This window comes from Pavona decussata, unplaced genomic scaffold (genome assembly GCF_977016875.1).
Source record: "Pavona decussata unplaced genomic scaffold, jaPavDecu1.1 SCAFFOLD_174, whole genome shotgun sequence".
NCBI lineage: Eukaryota > Metazoa > Cnidaria > Anthozoa > Scleractinia > Agariciidae > Pavona > Pavona decussata.
The window spans coordinates 496,606-522,071 of NW_028145585.1; the positions used below are offsets into that span (position 1 = coordinate 496,606).

Consider the following 25,466-nt stretch of genomic DNA (forward strand, 5'->3'; position numbering starts at 1 on the left):
TCCCATTACAAGATAATTGATATCTGGCCCTAGCGCAACTTAAACTATAATGGTATTTTTTTTGTAAAATGGAAGCTGCTTAACCTCTTCTCACTGGATGCAAGAGCGCGACCACTACATTTTTTGAAAGAAATTTAAAGAGAAACCGCTTATATATAATATGGAGAAAATTTCTATTATTGGAAGTTATAAAAATTGATGCAATTTCTTTAACAAAATTGGTTTGACCTTGGGAAATTATTTGCGCAATTTCTTTAACCGGTTTTAACCAGTTTTTTCCGGTTTTCTAATGGTTTAACAAGTTTACCCTTAGATCTTATTAGAGATTTTTTTCCAAATCATAGGCGTTTCTATCAAATTATCATCATATGGTTCAGGTGGAGCCGTTACATTAATATTAAATGTGAATGGTTCGTTACGTGACTTGATTACTTTTTTCTTTTAAAAATTTTTTAGAAAAAAGGCTTAAAGAGATGTTATTATATATACAATATAATATGGATAATTATCAAAATCTGAATTATTTCAAATCATTTCTCAACAAAGTAAGAATATTGCTGCATTAACAAAACAAGTGAAGCAATTAATAGATGTGAATAAGCAATTAATCGAACGAAACAAACCAGTTCCAGCACCGAGAACGGAAAAAATTATGAAGCAACCAATTCCAGCACCGCGTAAAAATGTCAAGAAAATGATTAAAGAGTGTGAGGAAAATATTAAACCAATTCCACCTCCCCGCACTAAAATAAAGCAAGTGAATAAAGCTTTAAAAGGTTATACTGAATCATATGAGGTGACAGTAATAGATGATAAAGATCCATTAGTTCAATTGCAAAAAACAAGACAAAAACTAGGATTTTACATCAAAGACATATTAGAATCCATGAAAGGTTTGAAGTTTATTGAAACTCTGAAAGTGACGTTTGAAAAAACAACAGGTGATATAATTATATCCAAGACGGCATATTTTAACAGTAAGGCTCAAACGATCTCAACCAAACAGAAATTGCTGAAGTACTAAAATTTACTGCAGAACAAATCTTGAATAGGATAGCTCAATGGATATCAGAGGGTTCAGGATGGATCATAAAATCAATCGACAATCATTATCTGAATATTGTACGATATAAACCAATGAAGGGTTCATCGTATCTTAAACTGCCAATTGAATTACAAAATAAGAAAGGATTAATTAATCTGCAGAATAAAGACAATGAATGTTTTAGATGGTGTCATGTGAGGCATCTATGTCTAATGGATAAAGACCCACAGCGTATTAAAAAATCTGACCGAAAATATGTTAGTGAATTGAATTATGATGGAGTTGTATTTCCTGTTTCCATCAAACAGATAAATAAAATTGAATTACAAAATAAAATCAATATCAATGTTTTCGGTTATGAGAATAAGCAACCATATCCATTATTTGTCTCAAAAGAAAAGTTTGAAGATCATATGGAATTATTGCTTATATCTGAAAATGAGAATAAACATTTTGTGTACATCAAAGATTTTAATAGATTTATGTTTAACCAAACCAAGCATAAAAATAAGAAACATTTTTGTATGCATTGTTTGCAATGTTTTAGCACAAAAGATGTGTTTGATGTCCACAAGAAAAACTGTATTGTAATAAATGGTACACAAGCCATAAAAATGCCAAGTAAAGATAACAACATTTTAAAATATAACCATTACCACAAGCAATTACCAGCTCCATTTGTAATATATGCTGACTTTGAAGCTTTAACAGAACGGATACATGGTTGCCAACAGAATAATGATAAATCTTTTACAGATGCTTATCAAAAGCATACAGATTGTGGATATGGGTATAAAGTTGTTTGTTGTTACGATGATAAGTATACCAAGGATGTTCAATATTATAGAGGTGAAAATGCTGTTTACAAATTTTTGGAAAAAATGTTAGAAGAAGTAAGTTACTGCAAAAATATTATCAAACAAAAATTCAACAAGCCATTGAAAATGACTAATGTTGATGACGAACAATTTAAAAAAGCTGATAAGTGTCATATTTGTGGTATATTGTATAATGACAAAGATATAAGAGTCAGGGACCATTGTCATATTACAGGTTTGTTTAGAGGTTCAGCACATCAAGATTGCAATTTGTCGTTTAAACTCACTGGCAAGATACCTGTGGTTTTTCATAATCTGAGAGGATACGATAGTCATTTTATAATGCAGCAGATTGGTGAAATTGTTAAAAAACATACATATGTGAATGGAAAAGGTGAGGAGTGTCAAATGAATGTCAATGCCATTCCAAATAACATGGAAAAATATATGGCTGTTATGTTGGGAAATAGTTTGGTATTTATTGACAGTTTTCAGTTTATGAGCCAATCACTTGCTAATCTTGTTAACAATCTTCCAAAAGATGCTTTGAAATAGACGAGAGAATTTTTCAAAAAGGATAAATATTTCAATCTAATGACTAAGAAAGGTGTATACCCATATGATTACATGGATAGTTTTGATAAGTTTAAAATGACTGAATTACCATCAAAAGAAGAGTTTTATAGTCAATTGAATGATGAGCATATATCTGATGAGCAATATGACCATGCAAAAAAAGTTTGGAAAACCTTTAAAGTAGAAAATATGGGAGTATATCATGATCTTTATTTAGCGAGTGACGTAATTTTATTGGCAGATGTTTTTGAAAATTTTAGAAAAACGTGTTTGGAATATTATAAGTTAGATCCGTGTCATTATTTCACAAGTCCGGGTTTGAGTTGGGATGCTATGTTAAAAATGACTGGTATCAAATTAGAACTTATGACTGATATTGATATGTTCCAATTTATTGAAAAAGGTCTAAGAGGTGGTATCAGTTACATTGCTAATCGATATGGAAAAGCAAATAATCCCTACATGAAAGAGTATGATGAAAAAGAACCATCTTCTTATATCATGTATCTTGATGCAAATAATTTATATGGTTGGGCTATGTCACAATATCTTCCAACAGGAGGTTTTAAATGGATGTCTCAAAATAAAATCGATGAACTTGACTTAGCTAAGTATGATTCCTCATCAAAAAAGGGATTAATATTGGAAGTTGATTTGGATTATCCTACCTCACTACATGATCTTCATAATGATTTTCCATTAGCACCAGAACAAGTTTGTGTAAAAGAGAATATGTTGTCGAATTATTGTAGTACGATAAAAGAAAAGTATAATATTTCCATTGGTCAGGTTCATAAATTAATTCCAACTTTGTCTGAAAAACGGAACTATGTATTACATTACAGAAATTTGCATTTATATCTTGATCTAGGTTTGAAAATAACCAAGGTTTATAGAGTACTTGAATTTGATCAATCACCATGGCTAAAACAATACATAGATTTCAACACTCTTAAAAGAACTAATGCCAAAAACAGTTTTGAAAAAGATTTCTTTAAACTTATGAATAATAGTGTATTTGGAAAAACAATGGAAAACCTCAGAAAAAGAGTTGATGTAAGGTTAGTCACTGATGAAAAGAAACTTGTTCAATTAACATCAAAACCAACCTATGTTTCAAGTAAAATTTTCAACGAGAATCTAGTAGCAGTTCATAAGATAAAAGAGACATTAACATTAAATAGACCAGCATATGTTGGGATGTGTATTCTAGATATAAGTAAAACACTAATATATGATTTTCATTATAACTACATGAAATCAAAATACGGAAACAGAGCAAAATTATTATTTACAGACACTGATTCTCTAACGTATGAAATTAAAACAGAAGATGCCTACAAAGATTTTTGGAACGACAAAGATAAATTTGATAACAGTGATTATCCAGCAGATAGTCCATTTTATGATGCTAGTAATAAAAAGGTAATAGGTAAGTTTAAAGATGAAGCGGCTGGCAAACCAATAACGGAATTCATTGGTTTACGTAGTAAAATGTATTCATACACCAAAGATGATGGCACCAACAATAAAACTGCAAAAGGTATTGCGAAAAATGTGATTAAAAAAGTCATCAAACATGAGGATTACAAAAATATATTATTCAACAACGAGCAAATGTATCATAACATGAAAACGATCAGAAGTGATTTGCATATCCTCAAGAGTTTTTCACTAAACAAAGTTTCATTGTCATGTTTTGATGATAAAAGGTATATACTTGATGATGGCATAAATAGTTATGCATATGGTCACTACCGAATAAAAGAAGCAGGAGATTGAATCACCAGTATATGCCGGATTAATTTTTCAAAGAATCAATAACGTATTCAATTAATAATTCAATTTTTCGATTTTTCAAAGGTTGTAAACATTCACATATTTTAATCAATGTTGAGAAAAAGCCATTTTCTCCACTTATGAATTTTTCTTTCAAATATTTTAAACGATCTTCAGTGATATATCCGATAATAGTTCCATCATTTTTATAATTATAACATATCAACATATTATCAAATATTTCTGAATTAGATTGGTGATTATATTCATAACATTTGTATAATAATTCGATGTAAAGGTCTCTCATATAATAATGTAGATTTCATTTTTTTTATATGGTTTAACAGTTTAAAGAATTGTCACTATTATAAAATATGATAGAAATTTCTGATAAAAAACGTGATTATTCGTTTGTGGCAAATAATCATACCAATAAAAAATTTGTAAAAGCCATCAATTGTAGTAATAATGAGGTGACATACTTTAATAGTATGTATGCTATTCAACAATATCTTGGTATTAATGCAGGGATAGTAAAAATGGTTTGCGAAGGTATTAACCACTGCAAAACTGGAATTTCCAAAAAGAATGGTATTTCTTACAAATTTGAATATGTGAAAAAAGAAGATATGCCGGATGATTATATCAAATCATCAAGAACAGGAGAAAAAAGAATGAGATTATTAAGCGATGAAGAAAAATGGGCTAAAAGAACATATACCTGTGAATGTGGTCAAACAATGAAAAATCAATATAAAAATTATCATAGAAAAAAATGTGGAGAAATTAATGTATATTAACACCCAGGTTTTTAGTCATTTTTTTTATATCTTTTTTTGTTAGTTTTACTAAAGAAGGCTTGTTAGAAGACTTTTTTGACATTTTATCTATTTCATCATTTGAATCATCAGAAGACTCTTCTGACTCTTCTGAAAACATAAAATAGTCAGAATAATCATCGATTTCATCATCGTAAACTCTACTTCTAGTTGCTGTTATTTTTTCGTAAATTTTCTTATAGTCAAGGTAGTTACTTTTTTTAATAATGTATAATAATTTATTTTTCCAATAAGGATCATGAAATTTTTTTTTATTTGATGGGAAGTCAACAAGAGCATTTAATTCATCAATATCTTCAATGATACACTTCCAGGAGTGTGCGTCATCATGTGAATATGCCAGTTCATTGAAAAGTTTTTTTTTCCAATCTATATTATCCATATATGATATATGATATATTAATTTCTGTTTAAACCATTAAATTCTTCAACGGTATCCAAGAATTAAAATCATCACTATATCCTTTCCATTTCACTAAAGCTTATTTTTTCTTGTGATCTTTCCGGATGACTTTGTCAATTCTAAAGACCTCTTGTTTTGCTTTTAACAATTCAGCTTCATAAAAGCTGCCTTGTATCTCTTCATTATTGAGATCTTTCAGTTTGTAAGTGATCGGATTGGTGTATTGGATTTTGTCGATAATGAACACTTCTTCAGTCCAATTTGGTGTATAACCTTTATCAAATACCTTTCTTTTATACTTTGATATCCTGACCTTGTCACCTACTTTAAACTTAGGTAATTTTGGTTGCCTCATATCACCATATAGGTTGAAGTAAACAGTTCCTTTATTTTTCTTTTTTCTGGCTTCTGTTGGTGTCATTTTGATTGAGCTGTGTTTAGACATATTATACTGTTTCAACAACATGGGTAATATATCCAGATACATTGTATTGCCTTGGGCAGTGAACTGCTTCCACATCTTGGTTTTGATTGTTCTATTCCATCTTTCCACCACTGATGATTTTTCTTCATTTTCTGTTGAATAGAGTTTTATGTTGTGTTTATGGAGTAAGTCTTTCATATGTTTGTTGTAGAACTCTGAGCCTTTGTCAGTCCATAGATACACTGGTTTATCCCCTTCTTCGAAAATCTGTTGGAATGCTTTGGTTGCAGTTTCACCTTTCTTATCTTTTAACGGAACAATCCAGCCATATTTACTGAAGATATCTATAACCATGAGAAGATACTTATAACCTTTGTTCCATTTACTCAACTGTTGCATTTCAACAAGATCAGCAGCCCATATTTCATCAACATGATTAACATAACACGCCGTCGAGTAAAGTTACGCTTTATGGGTTTATGCAGTTCATCAGCTAATGTTTCTTGCCAGTTTTTACTCGACGGCTTTTGGCGTTTTTTGAAGCTCCAAGTCCAAGCTTTTTCTTTGTGGCTATTGCAGCTTGAGCTAAGCTTGTACCCCAAGGTCTTTCACGATAAGGTATTTCAGATATTCTTTGTAGCATAATATCATCAGCTGCGTGTTTATCGGATAATGATCTAGCATTACTATAATCTATATCATGTTGTTGGCAAATAGCATCTAGTTTATTTATTGGTTCTCGATAATTGGGATCATTTGATGCTAATCTTTCTTCTAATTTTGTGCCAGGTCCACAATAATTGTATTTTTTCCCCTTAGGAGTTCTCATATGTAATTCTCCAAGTTTGGATAGTTGTTTTTGAAGATCGAAACCACTCCCATCGAGATCCTTTCTGTCAGTAACATATTTTTTATTAGGACGTACTTTGGTAGATAATTGATCAAGCATTTCAGAACCTGTCTTCTTTATAAAAGGAGTAGCTTTTTCTAAAGCATAATCAAGAGCCTTCTTTTGTAGCTTGGGATTTCTCAATGCTTCAGATCCGTAATATCTACCCATTTCTACAGCCTTTTTACCCAACCATGGGATACCATGTTGAATTAACATATCAGTACCAGTTGATGCTAAAGTATCCATTATGCCCGCCCCTTTGGACGGGCTGTTCCGTTTCCCTGATTTTGTTTAGCGAATTTGGTTTTTTTTATCCCGCATTCTGCACAAGTACAAAAGAACATTAATCTATTTTTTTTTGTTTGGAAATAACCAGAAGGTTCAACACATTCAGTTTGTTTTTTCTGTTTAACACAATACGATTTTACCATTTATACATATATATTACACAATATTTTTGAAATAATTTATTATGAATTCATGATTATCACTATCAGTAGTATTCAAATGGAAATTGGTATTATGAATTGTTTCTAGAATCGATTTTCCTTTTTGTCTTTCAAGCAGATAATAGAGACACCAATATCCACATAATACAGAATCTCGATCTTGAATTTCATCTGATGAATATATCAAAGGTTTACCACTTGTTACAAGATATTTTTCCACTTCTTTTGGCATAGGTAATCCGAAGCTGTCAAAATATTCAGCATATTTGTTTCCATTTCGATATGCAACCCAATGTGTGCCTGATCCGATATAATCATCAAGATTTATGATCCCCACTTCATTGTTTCTGATGGACATGGGTAATTTATCTTTGCTGAAAACTCCTCTGAAATATTTGATACCAAGCTGTTTAACCCAATTATTTAGATCAAAATTGCTAAGCGGAGTATTAATAAATTCTACAAGATATCCCCGATTAGTGGAATGTTTTTGAAAGGACTGTTTTTTCCCAGTAGTAACCCTTTTCCTTATTTGGAGGGTTTTTTTTTTTACTCCCATGCCTATGGGTTGTTTCCAAGTACCATAAAATGGAGGTGGTCTATAATCAGCCGGAAGAACCAAACCACCATTGGTATTTTTTGGAACATAAACTGGTACAGACCGTCTCAATCTCTCTCTATCCACTTGTAAACCTTTTCCTGTCAATGCATTCAACAATAAAGGAACGCCAATTGAAGCCAATAATGTACCCAAGAAACCACCTGATTGACTCTTTGTCGGTTTGATAACAATCTGTCCACCAGTATGAATTGCATTAACGATTTGTTTCTTTTGTTCATTTGTCAACCAATCTTTATACTTTATCAATTGATCAACTTTATTTTGTGGAATTAAGAACCCACCAACCTGTCCTTTTCCGAATATCTTATCAACACCAAGACTGGCAAGACCAGATAATGCTCCAGTAGCCAGTGGACCAGCAGCTTTTGAAGCTAGACTTGTTACAGCTGGAAGTGCCCTCGCACCAAGACTGAATAATGATGACCAAAGGCTCCCTCCCATTTTGACTGCTTTTCGTATCTGTGTTTTTGATATTTTAATGTCAGAACCAGCACCATTTGCCATTGATTTTCTTAATCTATTTATTTGGGTTTTGGTTAACATAAGTTGGTCAGGTCCATTTAGTTCATCATGTGATAATCTGATTGTTATTGCTGAATTATTTCTCAATGCTTTTGCTAATTTTTGTTTTTGTCCTTGAGACAATTTTACACCATGTGAATGATAGCTTGTCATATCTTATATATGATATGTGTAGATAAAATTATATTTATCTGAATAAAGGCTTGCCGTCTTTCTGCACAAGTTCAGCATTTTGTTCGTATAAAGTAAGGGCATAAATTGAATAGTTTGCATTTGTGGCACCTGATAGTTCATAATGAAATACCAGTTTCGTTGTTCCATCTCTAATATCCGTCTTTTGTTTTGTTAGATCAAAGTATAAAAACCCGAATAATGATTTGAAATTAGATGTATTCAAAAGTGTACCTTGTCCATATTCATTGTTTCCATGAACATACTTTAGTACATCTCGGTAAACACGTGTCATATCAGTTGATGGGTTGTAGTGCACATCAGGATATTCATTACCATTTGCAACAACCAGATGAGCAGACGATAGTGCTCGATCATTAGCAACATTGAATGTGTTGTACAAGAAAGGATTAGTCGTTTGTGCACCAATATTGGCATCATTGATGATGAACACAAACACATGTCTTGGTCGTTCGACGCCAGTTGATATTGTAAATATACCAGATCGTAGTCTAGTACTGTTTGATCGTTCGATGTTTTCACGTAGATATGTCCATTTATGTGGTTTCATAAACTGATCAATGTATAATGATTGTCCTTCTGAATTGAAAGTTATTCTTGGCACAACTAGTTGCATCCTCATTATCATAACACGGCACGCAGCCCCAGCTTGCCAAATAAGATTATTATCTGATTCAATTTGTAGATTTATTTCCAATTTTGTTGAAGGAAGAAGTTCATCTCGTAGTGCCTCAAAAAATGAATAACGATTAAGAGTAATTTCTGTTGTAACATCTGCTGATAAACCCAAAAGTGCTTTTCTTGCAGCAAACCCTTTATTGTAATTTGCCTGAGCAGGTCTTTCTTCAGCGTGTCGTTTTGTATCCAAATAAAATAATTCATTTGTTGCTGTTGATTGGGCGTATTCTTGACTGTATTCTAACAAATTTTTGATATTAACTGCTTGATTTGCATCGTTACAGTCATAAACTTTCCGACCATTTAGTTTAACATCGAAGTTGTTGATGAATGAATGAGATCCATTAACGATCCCATTGTGATCATCAGCCGCAATATTAGCGTTAGCCATTGTTTGTACTTTGAAGGTCATTGAGATTCTGGCATTATACCAGTCGAAAGGTGTTACCTCACCCGTGTTGTCAACCACAAACCTGTATCCGGTTTTCTTCTGAGAATTGTCGTTTCCTGGATCACCAGTATTCAGCGGTGTTTCAAGATCGAAAAAGACATCTTCATAACGCTCAAAATATTTTGGATTCCTGAATGATTTCATTATACTATTATATTACACAATTTTCCTCCTTCTGATTTTCCCACCAGATATTATCTGATTCACTCGATCTGCTATTTCCATATCAGAAAGTTGTTTTGTCACCTTTGGCTGAGTGGACATGCTAGTAGGTGACAAAATTGAGGGTTGTTTTTTACTCAATAACTGAACTATCTTATCTCCGGCTTTATTCCCAATATGCTCTCCAGTTTTTGTAACAGCCTTTGTAGCTGCTGTTTTAACTCCTTTTTTAGCTAATTCTTTGGTTGTTTTTCCGAATAATTTTGATGCAATTGATGTAAATATATTCCCACCAACAATTGATTCATCGTAAATATTCTTTCTAACATAACGACCCATTTCTGGGTCAAATCTTCTTTTGAATTCACTTTGTCTCATTATACAATTTCATTACACAAAACTTGACCGTAGAATTAAACTCATAAACCAATCTATATCATTTAAATCAATGGGTCTGTTTAATGCATCCGTTACCGTTATTCTGATTTCGGATATAATATTCTTTGATACTGGACTGAATAAAGCTCTTTTCGGCTCAAAAGTAAATGGAAATGATCTTCTTAAATTATCTGTTGGAATCATTATTAATGTATTTGTTAATACTCCATCGCTGATACTGTCAGTTATAAGATCACAATTTATGTTTATGACATCAATACAATTGGTTATATTTGGAAGTTTGCTGCTATATTCAGTCTGTGTTATTATTTTGGACTCAAAACCGATCAGATCACCGAATTTTGAATTGGATATATCTAATCTCCATTTATTTCCAAGTTCGACAACGACACGATAACTTGATAAAACAAAATACAGTTTGACAGCCACACCATTGGCTGGTTTATCATCGTTTTGCTCAATGGCTTGTGTAATGTAATTATTGAGATCATCATAACTGTACATACCATCAACAAATGTGATTGTTTCCCAATTGGCTCCACTATCTTTGGAGTATTTGATTTTATTATTGTTGTTTTTATTATTGATATTATGCCATGAATAAGTCATTGACACACGATTAACTGCTAGTTCATGTTTCATATCGCTGCCAAGATGAATTGGTGGATTAAACTTGATTGAAAAGTCTTCAGGCTGACTCCTACCTATTTTTTGACGATTAACGGATGATATCTTTATTTCTCGTTCTTGCATATATATCATTATAATACATAATTATTCAACAGCTCAATGAGTTGTTTATTGGAAATCGTCCCTAGTTGATTCAATTTATGGGCAATCTGTGAAAATTCATTTTTAACGGAGTTATTCCCAGCTAAAATGGATCCGCCAAGAAGTTCCATTCTGTCAAGTAGGTCATTTATATTATTGAAATATACAACTCCTGATCCTATTTTTTTGAACTTATTACTGGTTTTATGGATTGGAATTTCACTCAGTTGGTTTAATTCATTGAAAACCATTTTGGCTATATCACTGTATTTCTTTTTTGAATTGAATCTCTTTGTGAGGAGATCAATGGTGTCAAAATCAACCTTCTTATCAAGCACTTTTTGCCCATCTTTTGATGCAATAAGACGTAATTGTCCCATCAATTTGGGGATATCAATCATGAGACCACCATACTGACCATATTGATTTATCTTATACGCATTCCGCTTTGGTTGTGTATGCAAGCCTTTACCACTGAGGGTTTTGAGACCTTCAGGGATTACTGCAATCCGATCTCTGTATTTTTGCAACGCTTTGATTTCTCTGGTCAATAAATCGATTTTGACTTGATTCTTGGTTTTACCATGACCTTTTGATAAAGGACCTTTTTTTCTACCAATTGCCTGTATTGTTTTACCAACGTATTCATCATAATCATCAAAATTAAGCGAACCATCCTGAATACGATGGAATACTGAACTAGGCGGAATTAATTTATATTTCATCATTGTCTCAATTTCATCATCATCGAATCCCTTGTCTAGATTTGCTTCATATGGTGATTTCGTCATAGCTGGTTTGTAACCAATTGGCAGTTTTGTTTCTTGTTGTGGTTGTGGTTGTGGTTGTGGTTGTGGTTGTGGTTGTCCAGGCTGAATTGCTAACATCTCAATGTTCTCCAAACCTGATGTGATTGCTTTTTGGTTTTTCTGCAATTGCTTAATCAATTTATCCTGTTTGTCGTCGATTGTTTGTTTTGTCTCTTCCTGAGCTTTAATTATTGGTTTGAACGTTTCTGATAAACCCTGTTGTAAATCTTGTTTATTATGCTTGTATTCCTTCAACGTGTCTCTTACCTCTTTAGTAAGGATTCCAGCCTTAATCTTGGCTTCAGATATTTGTTTCAATCGTTGGATATCCATTATACTATTTGCTTACATAAACTTATCTCAACTTATCTCAACTTATCTCAACTTATCTTTCAGAAATCATATACAAATCCATATTAATATTGTCTAATAAAATAGTATAATGGATATACCAAACTATGACAATGAAAATGAAAACAATAATTTCAAACGTCTGTATGGATTTATGCCTAATGATACATTTAGAATGCTTATATGCGGTAATTCTGGTTCGGGTAAAACTAACCTTCTTTATCACATGCTTATGCAGCCATTATTATACTATGATCAAATACATCTTTATGCAAAAAATCTTGAACAACAAAAGTATAAAGATATGATTCAAAAACTGACTGATATATCAGATAGTGTTGGTTACGATGTAATAGTTTATGACAATGATCAGATAGTTCCAGTTGATAGTTTAATTGATGATGAATCACAAAAGATTGTTATATTTGATGATTTTATTTGTGATAAAAACCAAAAACCATTAATTGAATATTTTATTGGTGGTAGGCATAAAAACTGTTCTGTTATTTACCTTAGTCAATCATTTTACAAAACTCCAAAGGACATTCGTTTGAACTGCTCACATTTTTGTGTATATGACTTTCCAAGCAGCAATGAAAGAAACCTTATATCTCGTGAGTTAGGTGTTGATAAGGATAAATATATAAAATCAACTAAAGAACCATATTCTTTTCTCTATGTGGACAAACCTATGAAAGTTGTAAAAAGAAACTTTTACGGAACAGTCTAAACAATTAGTATAATGGGAATTTTCAATGATGAAACAACTTCTACAGCAGGTTCTGGATCAATAGGACAACAAGGTCCTCAAGGACCTCCAGGCGTTGGTTTTATACTAACAGATAATGGTGATTATAACTTACAAAACAAAAAAATGGTTAATGTCAAACAAGGCACTGATCCTAATGATGCTGTCACAAAGAGTCAGATTCAATTGTTGGATGGAGCACAATCAGGTACAGTCGTCAATAATAAATCAGTAATTTACAGCAATACTGGCAGCGTTCATACCAATAGTATCTATCTACAAGATATACCAGACGGCGCTGGTAGCTTTAATGATGTTCGATTAATGACTGAGCATCAGTCATATGAAAACATTCATCTTCATATACCAGATTTGAAAAACTTTGATGGTTATGGTGGACGAGCTAAAAGCGAAATAATGGTCACATCAACAGAACAACATATCACCGGACGGAAAACATTTTTTGATATTAATGTCTTAAAACCTGATAATGACAATCAAGCAGCAAATAAAAAGTACGTTGATGATTCTGTTAAAAAAATACCATCGCCTGATTTATCAGGTTATTTGGAAAAGAATGGATCATCACCAATGACTGGTAACTTGAATATGAATAATAATAAGATAATAAACCTTGCTGCTGGTACTCATGAGACTGATGCTGTTAATGAATACTACGTTGATCAGAATTTTCTTAACCGTCTAAAACCTGATGCATTGGATGGTGATCTAGACATGCGTGGTCATACAGTTAAATTTCTGGAATTATCGAGCGAGCCATCAGCTGCTGCTCGGGTGGCTGAGCTGAATCTCAAAGCCGATAAAAACTATGTTGACAATCGAGATACCTTTGTTATCAATACTGTTTCAACTTTAGTTAATACAGCTTTTAACACAATCCTTAGAAAAGATGGGAGCAATTCAATGACTGCTGATTTAAATTTGGATGATCATAAGTTGATAAATGTGAAAGAGCCAACCAATGATAAAGACGGTGTAAATAAAAAGTATTTTGAAGATAAACTTGCTGAATCACATTTGATTAGCAGTCACAAAACAAACGAATTCAAATACCTGTATGACACAGATGAATCAGCTTCGGAGTATAATATAAGGGTAGATGGGTTTGAAGAAAACTTCAGAGAATCTGCTCATCAAAATAAAAAAGCTTATTCAATCACAATGATTAAGGACACTGATGGATCTAATGATTATCGAAGTGGTATCTCATTCAACATTTATCCATTACCCATTGGTACCTACACAATGGTATTCGAGTATTATTTCCCTGAATCCACCAATGTATCATTGTCAACTCAGGGAACAACTGTCTATATTCACAAACAGGTCTATCGAGCATTCGACACGTATGGCAAACTTCTTGTTCAGATTAATAACAACAGTAAAACCACACCTGATCGTATAACATTAGTCATCCATGGCAGAGCTGTAGTCCAGAACCCAGAAGGATACTTGGTTATTTATGGAATAAAAAGGATGGAGTGACAGTGTTGATCCAAGGGTTTATGATGGGTTGAAAAATGAGATGTACGCTGATATTAATATGAATAATAATAGGATCGTAAATTTGGCTGATCCTACAGAAGATAAAGAAGCTGTAAATTTACAATTTCTACAGAAAAAAAATGGACCAGTTCGGATTTTCGGAGATGTTATACATAATGGTTATTTCGTCACAAAAGGCGCTTATCTCAGATTCGATAAAAAAATATGGATCACAGATATAAGACTTATGAGAAGAACTTATGAAAGAGTCACAGACACAATTATTATAACACTTCTAAGTAATCAAAAAAATAATTATAACTTCGATTTTCAAGATGCTAACACAGTATGGATAACTGTAAATAGATTATTCGATACTATTGTTTCACTGCAATGTGCAAAATTAAGAAACATCTATTTTACTATTTATCACAAAGCAATATTAATATAATAATATCATATACAATGCCATACGTAGAAGATGAAAACGGAAATAAGTTTGAATATACAGTCAGACATGAAATGCAGCAAGATATCATATGGAAAGAACCAATTCACGTTAATGATGATGGTCACCTTGACACAGAAGACCGTCATCTGATTATCAAAGATGGAACACAACCAAATCATGCAATATCTCTGAGTCAACTCCAGAGCCACACAGAGGATACTATCAAACCACTGATTGACAATAGTATAAGACAATCTTTGGTGCAATTGGATTCTGACATCAAAGGACTATTGGAGAATATGATGCGTACTAAAGTAAAACCGTTAATAATCAGCACGATTAATGAAGCTCTTAAAAAATCATAAAATTTTGTATGGACAATAATTATAAAAGACTATGATTGATGTAACAGAGTTCAACCATGTCAGCAACACATTATCATCTGACCAAGTTGATGAATTGAAATCTTATTACAAAACATATCACAAAAAAATGTGGATTTACAAAAAAGCTTATAAATCCTATAGAAAATGGAAATTAATCGGTAACATCAGTTCTGCAATTATTGCTGCTGGTGGTATATCCAGTAGTTTACCCACTTCAGGCATATCTCTTGTTGCGGCTACTGCTGTTTCACTTTTTATTCAAATATATTTGAAGCATAAAAATCTTGACATTAAAACATACCAATGTTACTACGCCTATCAAAGATACGGGCACTTGTTAATATCTATAAAAGAAATCCTTAGAAGTGGCGAATTTGACGATGATCTCCTGAAAAAACTACAACATGCTGATGATTATATTTTAGACAACACACCGATTGTCGATAAACAAGCAAAAATGTATGATAAGTTATTTTACTAACCTATTTCACCACCAATCAAATCCAATACACTATCCCAATATTTTTTATAACTAGCCAATGTTCGGTCACTCTTAATACAAACAAGCGGACTGTGTTCTAATCCCATGGCGCTTAAAATTTGTTCTAATAAAAATTTTATACTGATAATACGTTTCCTTTTCCCATTAATATAGGGAAGAATTTTATTTATTTCGACGAAAATACGATGTATTTTTGCCCTCTGTTGATAATTAATGCATATCACCGATGCTGCCAATAAATCATCGATTATATTTTCAAGATGATATTTTCGATTGTAAACGCTCTTTTTACGAAAGCGATAAAAATTCTCTCGGAAATTAACATATTCGTTTACTACTTTATAGCCAGCAACTTGCCCGCAATTTTTACAAACTGAATAACCTCTATCAAGAATTATATAAGCATTATCACAACATTGTTCGCGTTCGTTCGACTTACGATTTTCAAACTGCTCATGACAGAAAGGACAAGACTCTTCAAAATCCTTGAAACCTTCATGAATTTCTGCTGAACATAAATCACAATTCATTCTACTATACAATATATTATTGTACACAATATTGTTTAATACATGTAAGAAAAAAATAAATGAAAAAAGAAGCCTTTGTTATGCAAAATGCAAAACCGTTTAAATATTAAACATTTTCAAACTCAAACTCAAACTCAAGCTCATATTTTCATAAAAAAAATAACCACGATAACATTTTCATGGCTGACATATTTCACAGATTTTTACACAAGCTGTGGAAGTTACACAGAATTTTATACATGATGTGAAAGTTACACAGAATTTTATACAAGCTGTGAAAGTTACACAGAATTTTATACAAGCTGTGGAAAATTTTGTGTAATCATTTCATTCGCTAGAAACTCATACGACTGTCATATGACCATACAATGGACTAAATTTAGACGTAAGCGGGAAAGTCCCACTGCATTACACCATTTCCGAGAAAGTGAAACAGTATTTGGATAATGGCGTGAATGCGTTTCTTACGCGTAAGAAAAAAAGTAACGTCGAAGAGACAAGCTATTGACAGCAAAGAATAAATTTTTCGAGAAGGCTTAAAGAGATGACACTACATAACAGTATAAAAAAATGGAAAATAAATATATCATAAAATTTCCAATTAAAGCCGAAAAACACATGAAGAAGGTTATAATTCCGTTATACAAAATGGAATAATTGGAATAATATAACCTATTGTTTTATCATAATAAAATTCTGGTGATACTTTATAGTTTTTTTTAAAGTATCTAGCCTTTTTCGTTCTTTTATCCATTTTTTTATATTTTTTAATGTCTGGTATACTCTTATACCTTGTAATAAGTAGCCAGAAATTAACTTTATTTTTTGTATTAAGACAATTCATGCAATATGAAGTAATATTGAATTTTATATCAACGAATGATCTAAAAATAAAATTACCCTCAGAGTTTGGGTTTGGAATTTTTCCGCAAAATGAACACTCTATCAAATCTTTTGTTATATCCTTGAAAAAAGATAAGTCTAAATATTCTTCCTTTAATTTGTCAATATTATCTGTGGTCATTCCAGATTTTGGTTTAATATCCTTAACTAGCTCTTCACTTGTATCATTAATTATATCCTTTAACATATAACATTGATTTGTCATTTCTCTATAGTCTCTTAAAATTTCTTTATAATCGTTTAAATTATTTAATTTCATAATTTATTTACAATATTTATCTTCAAGCCTTTTTGGATTTGACCTTGGAAAATTATTATCGCAATAATCCCCTCGGTCCATCGTCGCTTCGCTCCTCCTCCCACCGTAACCTCGGGGGAGTTTTTAACGCTTTTCAATCCCCTGCTCGCGCTTCTCAGCTTCGCTGCTTGCGCTGCGCTGCCGAAAAGCTAAACTCCTGGCTTCGCCAGAGCCATAAAAACCAAATAAAAGACCAAGCGTAGAAATGACTAATGATTTCATATGATGATTATTTTAAACGCACTTTTGTGGATATTTTAATATAGAATTCCAAAAAGTTTTCTTTTGAAAATGCCTTGAGGATATTTCGACTTGGAAAAATAATTGATTCTATTTTTTTAAAAAAATATCAGCGCAAAAAATTAACCATATTTTGGAAAAAGGCGCTGATCCCCTCATATCCTATACTACTAAAATCCACTCTAGGCGCAGTAACAAACGGGATTAATTGGAAGTTTAGTCAGGAAAGATATTTTTATTCCTTCCCTCAGTTGATCTCTGTAGCTAAATATTGTTACACATCTTGTGTAATGGGTTTATTCAATAAATATTGAAATTCAGTTTAAAGACTGTTGTTCCACATGGACTATAGCTAGCTTGTCCGCGACAGACATGCATCTCAGAACATCCATTATAAGGAGAGCATAATTAAACAAGACAATTGAAATGATTCGAATAACTATGCAATTTACCTGGTTTTCAACATTACCTGATTTTAAGATGCCTTGTTGTTAGAACTACCTGATGACTTTCAGGAGAAGAAGATGCTCAGTGATTTTTGTGGCTGGAAAGTAAATTTACGCGCTATTTAGTAGGTCAATAGTTTTAGCGCCTTTAATTTGAGTTTTGTTCATCGGCTGTAAATCAGCATCCTTAGACGAAAACTGTTCCCTTAAAAGTAGCAAATTATACCATCTATCGTATAGTAGTGTTAAGGAGGCTCGCTGCAGTTTTTCTGGACTTAGGGTGGAAGTTTTGAAATTACAATCTCACATACAAGATAAACTTCGATCTCCTTCATACTACATTGTCATAACGACTGAAACTTGACCAAGATTCAGCCTTCTTATCTAAAACCAATTTCGGTTCCTGAGCCTAAAACTTGCGGAAATATCAAAAAGAATTGTTTCTTTAACCGCTTGTGATTTAACAGAAAAATCTGGGGGGCATTTTAAAGATATCTCGATTTATGCAAAGTAGGAACTTTTCCATTCATCTGCTCTTACATAAATTACATAAATATCTTAAAATCGGAGACACCTACAAAGCTCAATATACATTTAGAATGTTTTGCTATGAGGAAAGACCTTTAACAGAAAAGACAAAGTGTCAAGTTTTATTTTGCCAGAGATATTGGTAAAAAATGCAGGAATAAACAAAATCACCCTGTAACAATAGTTTCATTATTTACTTAATGATAAATAATAATAACAACAATATTTAGTGAGGGCGTCCAACTCGCCAAGGTGGTTTTCAGTGGAGCCCTCCTAACCTACCTAAGTACATAAACTAATTAACAAAATACAAAATAGATAAAAGCAAATATGTTCCTAATAGTAAAAAAGTCAAGTTATCGAGTAAAAAATAAAAACAAGGTTTAAAATTAGTCAAAGTCTTGAAAAAAGTTTTCAGTTTTGCTTTAAAAACAGATAAAACATCGGCTTCCCTTAGGTCAATCGGAAGGCTGTTCCAGTCTTTCGCAGCTTTGAAAGTAAAAGTTTGTTTACCCCAGTTAGTTCGAGGAAGAGGCAAACGAAGATCGTTAGAGCGTCTTGTGTTATGGGAATGAACGGCATGATTTCTATTAAAATTAAAGTCAAAATCAGTCGATCCAATTAGGCATTTGTGGATTGAAGTACAACGGTGGAAAAAACGTCTCGTAGAGAGAAGCTTGAGATCTAGTCTCTTTAGCTTGAAAACGCTCTCACAGATTTTTTCTAATTTCACCTACAAGTTGTCTAGATTGAGTAGTTTAAATCCCTAAAGTTTCGTCATAAAGAGTCTGGCTAGATTTCGAGAAAATACAAAACTGAATGCAAGGCTGGCACTTCGGCAAAGGGCAGATCTATTAGTGGCCACTAATAAATCTCCCCTTTGCCGTAGTGCCAGCCTTGCATTCAGTTTTGTATTTTCACGTTCAAGTGACGCCTGACACGAGGTCTTTCACAAGAGAGATCCGGCAAAATTACCAGCAAGTTTAATTCCTGCGTTGTGTGGACCTCTGCATTCAAAAGTTTTCTATTTAGATTTCGAGATAATCGACAATGTTTAAAATAAGAGGCTATGCGCTTCCGTTGCTATGGTAATAGCTGTTGCTTGGAAACCGATGAGAAAATTAACTTTGATCATATGTTGAGATGATGATGAAGTGTGAAGGAGATCGAAGTCTATCTTGTATGCGAGATTGTAATTTCAAAACTTCCACCCTAAGTCCAAAAAAAGTGCTGCGACGTTCTTTAAGAGAGGTTTGTTTTAGTAACTTACAGGGAAACCAGGTCTGCATCTATCCACACAAAACTGTTTACCGAATCAGTACTAAAATGAAAGAAGATGATGATAGTAATGATAATGAAAACAAAATTGAGATACCCATGCATATTTACCCAAAAGAATTCAAGCAAATAAACGAAAACAACAAACAAAATACCTGTTGTTTCACCAATTTCCTCCCTTTTCTCTCTTATTGCGGCGCTTTCATTCGACGTTTGCGATCGAATAGTCCACCTTCATTGCTCATTAATATGGGTAAGTGTCTGCCCATTCTGCCCGATGTTTTAGAGTTAGGATTAGTGGAAATGATTACCAAAGTTGAGTTCTCCTGATGCTGAAATAAGTTCTCTCAATTAGGATCACAAGAAAGATACCAAGAGGCGGTGAGTGGTATGAAAATGCTTGTTGTGGTTTATTACCTGGCAAATGCGTATGTATTTGGAATAAACTTCTTTATCATCCTCACTAATCATTTCACTATTCCTGTATAAATCTTAGAAAGGCTAAAATTAGAAAGCCAATGCGAAAATTTAATGTATCAGTCAATACAAACAGTGTCTATTCCCCCTCCCTTCCTGGGCTTTTGTGGGGGAATTTTCCATATTTTCCGGCCCCGGGGCTTAGCGTAAGCCTTCCCCAGGGCATTTAAAAGCCTCGTAATTTTTGCGTTATAGCACTCTCTTTCCTTTTAATGGTAAGTTCACCAGCAAAGAAAATAGATTCGTGATTACCTAGGTCTAAGATAAGGAGGACAGAAATGAGATGGTAGATCCACAGGAAGTAAGATCGTCGGAACAACAATGAGAAAACAAAGCAAATCACAAATATGATAACCAACTGATCAACTTAGAACTCAATGTATCAATCAGTTACTGATACATCTGAAAGGGGAATTATCACGGGGTTTTTGACCTCTTTTTTTTTAAATGGTGAAATAAGACCTTCAATTTGCTACAAAATAATTCTAGAACAACGAGAGGAGAGAGTCAACTCAATTCTTGACAGGAACAACTCGTACTCTGTTCTTAAGCATTCTGGACAGAAAGACCAAATTTGAAAACCAACGCAAAAATTTAATTCATCAGTCAATTTCTACGGTTTCCATCACCCTGAGGACATTAGTACGGGTATTTTCCATATTTTCCGGTCCCGGGGTTTGACATTAGTCTACCCCAAGGCATTTGCCAACCTCGTGATTTTTGCGTCATAGTGACTCTCATTTCTTTTTATTGTGAAGTTCACCAGCAAAGACAATAGATTCGTGATTGCCTAGGTCTAAGATAAGGAGGACAACTGAGATGGTAGATCCACAGAAAGTAAGGTCACTGGAACGATAATGAAAAAAACAAAGCAAAGTACTGAGTACTGATATGATAACCAACTGATACATCTTAGAACTCGATGTATCAGTCATCTTTACATCTCAAAAAAGCTTCAGAAACACTGAGGACCTGAAGAACAGAGACAGCAAGTGGAAAAACCATTACAGCCACCTGTCTTTAAATATTATTGTATGGCACCTCATTCTCAGATCTTAACCTGAAGTTGGAAGTAGTTATTATTTAGTTTAACGGGATAATCGACTTTTCTGTGAGAATATATACCAATCCGAATAGTGCTAGAAGAATAAGATGTCTTCTTCAAATCTAACTTTTATGTTAGCAAGCTTTTTTTCTTGTTGCTCTTGCTGTTACTTGCGAAAGTCGAATGAATAACTTTTTCGGATTAAGTTCTACATCGCCTGCAAAAACTCATATCCTTGTTGTTTTTTACCAATTTCGTAATTTGTGAATTAAATTTAGATTTTGACAACAAGTTAATTTAGAAAAATTAAAAAACAGCCTTTTTTATGAATTACCAAACATTAATTTCATGGAAAATCTTTTAAACAAGTGCTAAAGACTTAAGTGGCCAGAAAAACCAAGCGAGAGTCCAACATGTGGATTAAAACGAAAAATGAATTCATCCATTCATCAATGCATCTTTGTTAATGACATAATTAATATCAGTAAAATCAATAATAATTTTATGGAGAACAGCCATTAATTAAATCAGCATCACGATTTTCATTGTTATTTAGCTTATTGTTTATATCTCATTTTTTATCTTAGTTTTTTGATAGAACATCTTCTTCTCTCAATTGTTCGTCTGTTAATTCTTCGTCAAAGACAGTTGATGGAGAAATCAATCCAGCGCTTCTTGCAGAAGTAGTCTCCGCACTCTGTGATGCTACTGGCAGGTCCTTTTTTTTACTCCTTCTTCTTCTCCTTCCCCATGCAGGAAGAGGGGCAGCACCTTCACTGAAAAATACAGCTACTCATTGATTAAACGGAATTTTATGTAACTACTTGAAATATTGGGTTGTTTGCTATTTCCACAAAAAAAACCACTCGCTTGTGATCACCGTTGATTAATGGTAATTAAGTTTTCTGGAAACAGCGTACTACCCGAAACTAACGGCACTTTCCATGTTACATTTACGCGACTTTCGCTGATAGAAGCCGGCTAGAAACGGAAGAGATAACAAATGGTAGAAAACTCTGGAGTTACCTCGAAAATTGAGGATGCAATTTTTCGGGGATTTTATGATCCATTTGTTTTTCAACCGAGATGTCCGAATTTTGGTTTAAATAGTAAACACACATGTATCTAACCACTAATTAATGTGAAACCTGAATTTATATGGTCAGGTAAATAAAAGCGAATTCGTGCAATGACTTTTAATCCTTAGGACAGGACGGTAAATCGTAATCGCGGGGGTCATTACAGGTCCAAAAAACACTGTTGTCTCAATAAAACGAGTGGAAGTCCTCTACAAAGTAAACAGTCTTTCGGCAGAACACAGAGGCAGTTAGTCCCTAGTTGCCATGTTGACCCGGATTGGTCAATAAAGTCTATTTGAAATTTGAAAAATAAGTTTAAAATAGTTTTTTCTTTTTTTTTCCGCAATACCGGCTTCCCCAGGAAAAAATATCCGACAATTTTTCACGTGTTTCAACGCTTCCATCGTCCCCCCTGTCTGCCCCTGTGTCTCCGAGAATGATTTGCTTTTTTGTCTTTCACCTTGATGCGTTAAACCTCAAATCACCAAAAACGATGTTATGTTCCAATTTAGCCTCAGTATAAAACCCGAAAAATTTGTTTGCGCGTTGCAACAATGGCTACCGCCCAAACCCAATGTCAGTTGGTCTGCAACTTTCATCTTCTTTTCCTGAGAAGATATCCTTCAGGATGTTTTTCACTTATTTTTACTGTCCGCCATATTAGCATCACAATACACCTTTAGATAGCTACCTTTTCAAGTGAGTCAAATGGTGAGCAGTGTCTGACTGACTTAGGCTTACTTACAAAATTCCGGATTTTTTTTTTTTTTTTCAGAGTTTTAGATAACAAAAAGAATTTTAGAAAATGAGTAAAATTTGGTAGAATTAATAGAGAAATGTTAGCTTCCAGATGACTGTTTGACAATTTCACCCAAGCAATAGCGTCAGGACAGGATTTATTTTGTGTTAACCCTCATAATGTTGAGGGCTCAAACACTTCGCTCAATTTCTTTTTTTTTCCATTGGCAAGCATCTTCTTAATGAACACCGTAATGTCCCTAAAGACCTTGACAGATATTTTTTTGTCCTTAAGAAGTGCATGAATAAGTTCGATTGCTTAGTTTACGAAATGTTGCTAATTAGAGAGTTAACACCATCTCTCAATGTCCAATCGGACTCAATTCAAGCTAAACCATTTACGTGACATTATATATTCAGACATTATGTTAATTTTTTGGTGAACTTTTTCTGACATTGACTTCAATTATTCTATCACTTCGAACTTGATAATGGCGTCATGACGACCCCGAAACGTTTTTCGTTTTTATCCTTTATCTTCACTTGTCTATGTATAACCAAACCTTTACTTATAAGAAATTTAAACACAAGAAAGAATATGTCAGAATTTAGAATATGTCAGGAAGTTGTCAGGCAATGAGTAAAATTTGGTAAAACCTTATAGAAATGTTACCTTCCAGTTAAAACTTTCACAATTTTACTCGAACAGAAAAAGGCCCGACAGCATTTATTTTGTGTGATTCCTGACCAACTTGAGGACTCAAACACGTTGATCGTCCATTTTTTTTTTTCCGTTGGAAAGTACGAGAACAGTCTGCTCATCAGTATCTCGTAGCTTTGGTAAACATCTACAACTGACTTAAAAGTCAGTAGAATGGTGAGACATCACACCAACTTTTCTTAAAAATATATTACATAATAAATAACTCGATAAGAAAATAAATAAATAAAAACGTATTTAAATAGGAGAAAATACATTCAATCCTATTTACTAGTTTTACAAAACTTTTTGTTAACATAGTTTTCAACAAACTTTGCAATGACACAGAATTTACAATCTCTGGGGGCACAGAAAAAACTGTATTTTCAGTCATTCTTTCTTGATACATCTTCATTATGCTTTCGTTGGGCTGTAAAAATGTGTATAAGCTGTTCCAAGAATTTTGGAACATTTTCAATTTTAGAATATTTTTCAAGAATTTTAGAGCTTTTTTGACAAATTCCACAAAGAATTTGAGCCCATTTTTAGGAAGTTAAAAGTATCTAAGCCTAGACTGACCTGTATTCGATCAAAAGGGAAGCAATGACCAACATAACAAGAATCTTGGCGCAAAACTTGTTCATCTTGTTGGTGCCTGCAAGACTAAACACAAAAAAACATTTCAGAGTGCAACAGATATATGTTTCATTTCTAACATTCCATTTACTAAGAGCATAAAAAAAATCCCGACACGTTTTTAGATATTTGTAAATGTAAATTGTTTACCCACAGAGCACCAAGGAAAAAACTGCAACAAGAATTTCGGTACAAGACCAAAAATCGCAGCGAATTATATCACGTTTTTGAAAGACTAACCCTAAAAGTTTTTCTTACATCAACGGTTTACGTCTTAGAAGATGCTACCTGTTAGGAGAGTGGTAGTGTGTGATCAAATTTAGTAATCAGTGATGGCCTTTTTCTTGAAACTTAAAACACATGACTCAACAATCATAGCATTCATCTGTCTTAGCTTGAGACTGACCGCCTTACGTTCAAAGCAGTTAATATTCAAGAAGATTATTGACGTGTCATGAAGAGCAGGAAAACGTTCGGCGAAATTTTTCTGCGGATATCCGTTTGCGCGCTCAAGTGATCCAAGAATGAGCTGAAAAACGTTGCCGTTCCGGAAATTGAGGTCGCCTTTAGTGGTAACAAATACATTTTACCATCTACGTTTTTCCAGATTTTATTGAATGTGCTGTAAAGTCAGACCTGTTAGCGGAGTGGCAGGTATGATAAGATTTTTTACTCAGGGATGATCCTTGTCTTAAAACTAAAAACACATGACTCAACAATCATTGTATCCATCGACTTGAAGCTGGCCACTTTACGTGCAAAGTAGTTAATATTAAAGGAGATAACTGACCTG

At 33.2% G+C, this 25,466-nt stretch overlaps 1 protein-coding gene across 2 annotated transcripts in view; it reads right to left on the reverse strand.

The window, feature by feature from the left end:
* Positions 1-21,957: 21,957 nt before the first annotated feature.
* Positions 21,958-25,466, reverse strand: part of LOC146463833 (uncharacterized) — a 30,678-nt gene continuing 27,169 nt past the window's right edge. For both annotated transcript variants that reach the window (XM_085083862.1, XM_085083861.1), the window contains 2 exons: positions 24,617-24,700; positions 21,958-22,296 (listed from right to left, as the gene is read on the reverse strand). The gene's annotated coding sequence lies outside the window, so the exon portion shown is untranslated. The remainder of the gene's footprint in view (positions 22,297-24,616; positions 24,701-25,466) is intronic.